At 44.2% G+C, this 9,224-nt stretch overlaps 1 protein-coding gene across 2 annotated transcripts in view; it reads left to right on the forward strand.

The window, feature by feature from the left end:
* Positions 1 to 163: 163 nt before the first annotated feature.
* HAS3 (hyaluronan synthase 3) overlaps positions 164 to 9,224 on the forward strand; it is a 25,243-nt gene continuing 16,182 nt past the window's right edge. Inside the window, exon 1 of one of the 2 annotated variants that reach the window (XM_011380561.2) lies at positions 164 to 260. The gene's annotated coding sequence lies outside the window, so the exon portion shown is untranslated. The remainder of the gene's footprint in view (positions 261 to 9,224) is intronic. The other variant, XM_011380563.2, reaches the window with a different exon arrangement.

Consider the following 9,224-nt stretch of genomic DNA (forward strand, 5'->3'; position numbering starts at 1 on the left):
CTTGTGATAATGAGCAGCAGCCAGAGCTAGTCATCCTTGTCTGCTCAAGAGGCATTTCAGAGTATGGAAATGCAGCTGGAGGTTGAGAGGGGAAGGAAATTGTTATTGAAACATGCAGAATGGAATAAAATTACCCTGGCTAGAAAGATAAACAGGTCTGAATCTGGTCCTCTGCTATCGAGGTGGAAAGCTATGGCTTTGAGAAGGATTTGATCTCCAGAAAAGAGAATCAAGCTGATTGCATCTTCCAGAGAAGAAGGGTAAGCCTTGTGTTTGTCTTCCCAGGCCATTTTCTTTCACCCTCTCTGCTACTGTTTGTACAGAGTTGTCCTGATTATAGAAGAAAAAGCCACAAACGTCTCAGATGAGAGTTTATATCCTGCATTCGGTCCTCTGCTTCTTTAGGAAGATGAATGCTTAGACAGTGGGTTAGTACCGTATGTGTGCTGGAAAGTGAGCTGCATATTGGTGACTTCATGCCAGGTTTATCTTTTGAAGTCACCTCAGATGTAGCACTGTGGACTCTTTATATGTTTTGGCCACCGAATTTTGGTTGCAGCTAAAAGAAGACTAAAAGGAGAAACTGTTGTTTCTGATAAGCCCTCTCTGTTGTCAACACTTTAGCAAGGCTGACCCAAAGCTCCTTGATCTGTCCTCGGCTTTGCAGGGCAAGGTACAGAATTTTATCCCCACTCTCTGTGGCGACCAGGCCCAGCGAAACCAAAACACGATTTCCCAAAACTCTCAGGTGACTGAGGGATCTGTATACAAGCATGCCCATTTGCCAGTTAACAATAGGCTATTTCTCTCTGTCCAGATTACAGACATGGTTCTTAGCTTAGAACCTTTGTGGTGAGCATCCTTTTAAAGAGGTCAACTTACAGACGGTTAGACATCACAAATTAGCTTAGTGAGCAAAAAATTAAAACAAAAGCAGTGAGATGTTTTTAAGGAATATTTTCAGTCAGCTAGGGTAGCTGGATTTATTTCTATTCTCCAAATCAAGGATGTCTAGAAAATCAGGACTGGAGCTTTCAAATTAGAGAAGAATCTCCTTTGGGCCAACTAGATATACACTTGTTTCTTGGCCTTCCTTTCACTAGACTCCATATAACCCATTTCATATAATCAGATTGACCATGTCAGATGATTGGTTTAACTTACAACTTTATTTGCATTATATGCATTCCAGTTCTGAGGACACATTCTAACTGATCACCTTGATTAGACTAAGAAACTCTGTAGTCAGAGAACCTAGTCTCATAGGAAATGTCTCACGAAACATTCTGTTCTTTACAACTCCACTTATAAATTGCCTCTTAATTTGACTTTGTGGCAAGTAGCCAAAGGCATCTGTTCTTTATTGATTTGGGATTCAGTTTCAGAGGAACCTTTTTTGACTTTGTTACTAAATTCAAGGGGGAAAATACCTTATTGCAACCCTCCTAAAGATGACCAAAATATGGAAAGTTTCTAAATGATCAAATAATTCTTCTAAGTGTGTGTGTGTGTGTGTGTGTGTGTGTGTCCGTGTGTGTGTCCGTGTGTGTGTCCGTCCGTGTCCATCTATCCATCCATCTCTGGGAAAGAGTATGAGAATTGAGAACACTAGGATAGTAAAAACACAAAACTGAGAAAATAAAGAAAAAGGCACAGAACTCCAGGGGCAGATGGCAGGAGCAATGGTGACACTTTCCTGCCCTGGCCTGTGAGGTGTCTGGCTCCTCATGATAACAGCACACTCATGCTTGCCTCCTACCTCTGCCTCTCCCTTCATCTCTCTCGCCGAAGTTCTTCTGGCCTTTCACCTTCAGTCTCCTCCATTGCCCAGTGGTCTGTCACCCAGACTCCCCTAGATCATTCGCCTCCTCTTTTACTTTCTTTCCCTTCCTGGTTTCTTCCTCTTCTTTCTAGGCCTGCTGTCCACGGCTCCCTTGGCCTACAGAAAATGGCCTTGTAGTAGGAGATGTGCAGGAAGCCCAAAGCTGTGGTTGCACCTGAACCCCCGGCTTTGTGCCCAAGAGTCAACCGCTTGCTAAGGTTAGACTTCCTGGACGTTCTGGAGAGTTTCCCTCTTTGCTGTGTTGTTCTTCCTCCCTGGCACAAACTTGCCCTTCAATGAGTCCTCTGTCATTTAGTTAGAAATCTCTTTCACTTTGCTCCTTATCATCTCTCCATACACATAATTTTTCTATATTTCCCAATATTCTTCTCCTTTCTTCATGCTTCTTCTCCATTCCTTTACTTTCCTATGGCTCTGCCCACCCATCCACATATAAGGGCTGAGGTGCCAGGGGCCAGAGGATAAGAAGCAAATCACAGACAACAGTGACAGCAATTTATTGAGCACATACTGTGCGCCAGATATTACGCCAGCCACTGAGAACACAGCAGTGGACAAAACAGACAAAACCTTTACCCTCAGGGAAGCTGAATTTATAGTGGAAAGACACAGGCAACAAGATAAATAATAGAAGAGACAGAATGTCAAATGGGGTTAAATGCTATAGAGAAAAATAAAGTCAGGAAGGGGGTTGAGAAGTATATGAGGGCGGGAGCTGTAAGTTTAGGTAACTTCTCCAGAGAAGGCCTCACTGAGAAGTTGACATCTGAGTAACGATCAGGAGGTAAAGGAGCGACCATGAAGCTGTTTGGGCGAAGAGCATTCTAGGCAGAGGGAACAGAAGTGCAAAGGCCCGGAGGTAAGAGTGTGCCTGGCAGGTCTGAGAAAGAGCCGGGAGACTAGTGTGGCTGGAGCAAAGTGAGCGAGAGGAAAGTGGAGAGGAGGAGGACAGGGACGGGATGTGCCCAATCACATCGAGCCCTCTGGACCACTCTGAGCAAGCGGGCAGCTGCAGACCTACTTCTTCCCGAAGCCCCTTCAGCTTGTTTTTGGAAAGTGCTTTGAGGCCAAGATGATAAATGCTGTAATGGGAAATACGTGTAACCAAAAGGAACTGCATATCTAGCCACATTTTTCGTCTCAATCAAAATGAAGCAGTGCGCTCCATCTCTTTTCACTACCTCCTCTTCTCTGGCAACAGCAGTTTCTCCTCATTGGCCCAAGAAGAAAGAGAAAAGCAAATGTGTTGATTCACCTTAGGGCTACCCACTCTGCCCTGTCCCTTTGTCTGTGAGAGGGTGAGTGAATGGAGCATTGCCTGCCACCTGCCTGTGACTCTCACCAGCAGTCCGCTGCAGTGGAAGGATGGCTAAGATATCTGAAAGTTGATCTGTTGGTAGGAAAGGGTTGAGGGATGATTCATGTGACTTGTACAAAACCAGATTGGTCTTGCACAGAAATCCAAAATCTCAGCTGGATTTTCAGTGGCAGGGGAGAGTTAGGACCGGGAGCTGAGTTCAGGGTGGGGGCTGTGAGAGGTAGCTACTATTCCTGGACCATGGAGGGTCTTCTTCCCCAGGCTTCGCCTGTTCAGCAGTCATGACCTCTGAATGCCCGCTGTATCCTCCAGCAAGTTCTGCAGCCACAGGCATTCTGCAGTCACATGCAGCAGCCTCACTGCAGTGCGCAGCACCCCTGACTTCCATGCGCCACTCTGCTTGGAACTGAGATGCTCCTTGGGGGTTGGGAAGTTGTCTTGAATATTGGCTGCTGCTCCCTCCTCTGCTGGCAGATCTCAGGGCTGTGCTCCACATGCCTCTGTACCTGGCAAGTGAGGAGGGAATGCAGACCCTCACATCAGCTTTGGAAGGGGCTATGCCTTCCAAAAGGAAGGTACTTAAAAGACCATCTCCTCCGGTCCCGCCTCCAGATGACCCTCTGCAGTCCCTGTGGGGCACAGAATAGCACGATCGGTTAGTCGCTCTGTTTCCCTTAGTCTGGAAAGTTGTTTTTCATCCATAAGCTTCTCTAATTCTCACAACATCGTATATAAGGGAAGCAAGCTATTGTTATTCCCCTTTGGTAGGATTTGGCCCTGAGTCTCCTGGGTCCCAGGCAGACTCTTTTGAACATCCGAATACTGTGGAGTCTCTCTGCCCAAAATTAGTATAGAAACAACGGCCTTTCAAGTAGAGCCCAGTGCAAGAAGCACCCTCAGGGGCTCATATACACACGTGAGCCCCGGCATTTGAGTCCCATGACGAAGTCGGTTCCTCTCTGCTGACGCATGCTGAGGGTGCCTATCGGAACCCCTCTGCTGGCCTCTGCTCTCTGAGAGTGTGAGGAGTAGAAGCCCTCAGGTATGGATGCCCTGACTGCATGTGTGTGCACGTGTGTTTTCTGATTACATATATTACATAATTATAACAAATTTAATAATACCAAAGAAAAATTCCCACTTCAGCTCCACTCCTACTCCAAGATCACCACTGACAAACATTCCCTCCAGATCTTTCTTTCCTTTTTTCACTCTTTTCCCAAATGAAGACATCACTGCTTTCAACAACAAAAACACGATTATGACCGTAAATAGTGTCATATTTTTTTTTCTTTTTTTTCTTTTTTTTCTTTTTTTTAGTTATGTATACCTTGGAGATGGTCTCCTCTCAGTAGTTACAGATCCTTCTCTTCTGTGATGGTGGTATGTCTTCTGTTGCACAAGTGAGCTATAGCTGGTTTAAGCATTTGTTACTTGATGGTCAGTAGAGTTGTTTCTAATTTCCAATGATTCTAAAGTGATTCTTAAACATAACTCTTCATACGGAAGCATTCCTATAGGATATGTCCTAAGATGCTGGAATGCTGGATCAAAAGCTCTGAGCATTTTAAATGTTAGTATCAAAATGTTCACCAGAAAGTTTGTGCTGATCTACATTCCCCTATCCTCAGCTGACATGGCTTTAAAATCCATGAAATGCAGGTTCGGTCTCTACAGTGAAATGTTAACACCATTCTCTAAATAACTCAGGACTAGGAAGTCTTCAGGGACCGGAGTTTTCCATGTACCAAAACCACCAGTACGGGCACAGTAACATGCTTTGTAGGTACACTTACCAGCAGCCATATCCAGCTGAAAATACTAGTTGGTGGCTTACAAGTACTCACCCTGGAAAGAAATTCTGAACCCCTGCAAGCCCATTAACAAGAGCTTTTACCAGACTCTGGCCTCTGAGACTCTGTCCTGAGTGTTAGGGTATGCCTTCTCATGGAGGTTGGAGTGTCCCCAGGATAGTGAGCACAGGTCCCAAACCAGACTCAGGACGTAGGGTCCGATGGCCCCTCAAAGTATCAGATCAATTCATCCTGTTAAACCTGGGTTGCACGATTGCAGTAGCTCTACATCATTGGATGTAATTATCAGTTAACACTATAAAGAGCTTATTCTGCGACATATATTCACTAAATCCTCACATTGGGCCTGTGAGGTAGGTATTATTAGTATCCCTATTTTACAGAAGGGAAAACTGAGACACACAAGAGACTAATTACTTGCTCTAGATTACATAGCTAGTGAGAAGTAGCCAAACCAGTATTTGGACTCAGGCAGTCTGGCTCCCAAGACTGGGCTTTTAGTCACTGTGCTTTGTTGCTACCCAACTGATACTAGATTTCTAACTAGTAAAAACAATATAAGTAGTTCCCCTGTGCTTGTTTAAATGGACAACTTATGTCAAGTTAAACTTCAGCCCTGGTCCCCTCCAGATAGTGTCCTCGTATATCAAAACTCAACCTCAAACACCAGAATTTATTATATGTCTTATGTTTGACCTTGTAGTTCGCCCAGCAATTGGAGTTGAGATTGACTAGAGTTCCCTAGCCCACCTGCTCCTTTGACAGCTTTTGTAAATTGCTTATTGAAAGGCTTGTTCTTCTTTCTGGGGGTAGCTAAGATAGTAGACACCTAAGACTGCCTTTCTGGGAGTGGAGGAGGCAGAGAGCCACATTGTGTGCGTGTCATAGAAAATATAGCGATTCTTCCCATGAACTCCAGTCAGAGCCCAGAAATGTCCCCTTTTGTTTTTGTTTGTTATTGTTTTTGTTTGTTTTATCCTGTCATCCTCTATAAGCAGGGTTTCAGTTCTCAGATTTCATATTCAGAATGATAACAATAGATAATTTTAAACTTATTTCTTGCATATATTCTTCACATATATAAATTAATAGCTCTGTTCCATACCACTCCTTGAGAGAAAAAAATGAGACTGGAATTAATGGCCCTCGTTTACAGAAGGAAAAATAAAGTTCATAGAGGTTAAGATCTTACAAATGAGTAGAGTAGGAAAAAAGGGGAGATGTGAGTGCACTTGTCCAGAGTCTCTATAACTTGAACAAACTACCCCCTACCCCCCACGCACAAATACAACCTTTATCAGATCGCTTACCACTTTCAGATCTTCAAAACCTATGGTGACTATATCAATCCTAGAGAAGGCCCATCCTGAAAATAAGCCATCTCCACTAAAAGAATAGTAGCGCTGATGCTTCAAAGAGCTAGGGTGGGTTGAGTACCCTCCACTCTCCAAAGAAACTGTTATGAGTGTTGTTCAGAGACTGCAAAGAACAAGGCTCTAGCATCAGCCGTGTGGATATTTCTATGTGGCCAAAGCCAGGACCACGGGAGAGATAGTCATGGGAACCCCATGCCCCCAAAGAGAGCCCCTCATGCCCACTACCCTAACCTATCCTTTGAGTAGGAAAAGCCCCCAAAGAGCAAACATTCTGTCGTTTAGAAAACAAAAGCTAATCCAAGTCATTTGTGGCATCTCCGTCCTACCACTGGCAAGGGCTAGCTGGTTTTTCTCCAGTTCTCCTGGACAAAGCGCCTTTGCCAACGAAAAGATTGTATCCAATTCCAGCTAGATTACAAAGGTCTGCGGACTGACCTGGCCCATGTACTCCTGTCCACCTCAGTGTTTCTCCTGGGCTCTCCCTCCTAATTTTCAGTTTAATCAGCATCTTTTCTCCTTTTTTTCCTTCTGGCTCCTTATTAAGTTTTTAAGGTCAGTTAATTCAAACAGATGTGGCAGGGACGGCACTAGAGGAAGATGGATAGACACTCATATACTCGAGAGCTCACCTCCTGGATTGGCTGGCTCTCTGCTGTCCCCCCAGTGCCAAAAATGCATTTGCAAATCTCAGCTGAGATGAATCCTCAAGATGTGTTTTCTGTGCTGGATACATAATAGAATCGCCCCCTAGGGAGTTTTAAAAAAAATACCAGGAAACACAACTCAAGCCTGGGGCTCACCCCCAGTGATTCTGACTAAATTGACCCGGGATAGGGACCGGGCATTAGTGTTTTTTAAAAAAGTTCCCCAGGTTTTAAAAGTCTAATGTGCAGCAGCCAGACATGAGAACCACTGCGTTAGCTTACCAGGTGAGAAAAGAAGGTGTGTATGTGTTGGGGGAAGAGGGATCCTAACAACAACAACAGAAAAATCTGATAGTAGAACATACTTTGGGGGCATCCCTGCCCACGAAAGAGCTGATAAGAACTCCCCCTACCTTTGGCTCTTCTATAATTGCTTTTATGGAGGATCCAGCTTTGGACCTCCTTTGGGACAGTGACTAACAATGTCTTTTAATCAAGAAAAAAGACATAAAGCTGAAGCACCAGCACATTTAGGAACTGTGGTTGATGTTATTGTAACACGAGCCAAATGAATTGGAACAAGGTTACCTTAAGCGATTTGTTCCCCTGACTATGGACTGGGATTGTGTTACATTAAGGTTTGAGAAAGTGTGTGCACACCTGTGTAATGAGCGAGCATGCGTGTGTCCATTGATGACAGTTATGTGCTCTGCGGGAGTGGACATGCACACGGGTACTTGTTCAGGGCTAGATTTTCAACATCCGGAAGAGACAACCTCTCCCTGGGGCTCCCTCGGGCAGCAGTCTTGGGAATGCCTTTTTCAGGGTACTCCTAGAGCCCACATGTATGTGCGCCTCCCTCTTTTACCCAGGATCACTGTGATCCCAGCTGAGGGGGTAAGTACAGATTGACACCAGTTGGGGTGCGCCAGGCAAATCATGTTCCCTGGCTATGTTGCCAAGAGGAAGGGGATCTTTTTTCTAATTCACTCAAAGGTGCTAGATGAGCTAACAGAGCTCTACATACTCCCCCACTTCCCTTCAGAATTCTCTCGAAGGAACAGTGGAAGGGATTTAAATAAAGTAAATTACATGAGTTTCGACTACCACTGATCTTATCTTGTATCCTGGCCTTCCCAACTTTACTTTCTTTGTAGACTGAAGTTGCCAAACCTTTTTCACATGAACACATGTATGAATGAGGCTCCACCCTCCTCCAGCCCCAGCTTAGACGGAAATTCTGTGAACTCACAAGTCATATAATTTCAAAATACCTTTTCATTACAAAATTATTATATTTATTAATAGAAAATTCGGAGACTATAGAGAAAAAGGCAAAGAGAAAATAATCCATCGTTCCATCACCCAAACAAATCTGATCTTAATATCAGGATGAATTTCGCCTTTTAATTCGTAGAATTTAAAAGCAAATGTAAATGTAGTCAGACATAACCATTTTGTACTCTGCCTTTTTTTTACTAAACATTGCGTTATAAATGTTTTTGCATATTCCTACATTCTCTTCGTGAACATAATTTTTAGTAGCTGCATAATATTCCATCAAGAAGGTTGAATGTTGCCTGGATTTTTTTTTTTTTTTTTTGCATTTGCCTAGGGGAGGGAGAGAAAGGAAAGATGGCTGGGAAGAACTTTTTCTGTTCAGGATTCCGAGAAAAGCATCTCCAGGTCTGGTTCGATATTCGGTTATCGTTTTGGTGTGCCCTCCTAACCCTAAACTTTGAGCCAGCATAAAAGAAGCTGGTCCCTTAGTAGAGGCTGCCTGCCGCGCTGTGACCAGAGCAGGGGCTCCTTATTTTGAAATGAAGATGATTCTTCCACCCAAGGGGGTGGGGCGGGGTGGGGACTGTGCAGTTAAAATCTCACCATTGTAACTGCAAGGACAGAAAAGTCCTTACACTTGCTTCTTCAAACATAGCCCCTAGAAATGGGACTGATTACGGAGTACTTGTCAGTAAGAGGGCAAAGTTATGAAAGGATAACTTTGTTTGGTAGTAGCTGCCTTGCTATAGTCAAGGCACACGCTTTCCACTTTGAATTATGTATTAACTAGTATTGCAGATTAAGCTGCCTTGAAGAGAAAGCTCTATTTAGTCAGCTGGGGGACATAACCTGCTTCTCTTTGGAGACCAGTTTAAGTTCACCTTCCTGAGCTTCAAGAGGTTTTGATTGTGGCCAGCCCAGGGGAAGTTGATGGGATGAAGCCTGGAC

This window comes from Pteropus vampyrus, unplaced genomic scaffold (genome assembly GCF_000151845.1).
Source record: "Pteropus vampyrus isolate Shadow unplaced genomic scaffold, Pvam_2.0 Scaffold394, whole genome shotgun sequence".
Taxonomy (NCBI): domain Eukaryota; kingdom Metazoa; phylum Chordata; class Mammalia; order Chiroptera; family Pteropodidae; genus Pteropus; species Pteropus vampyrus.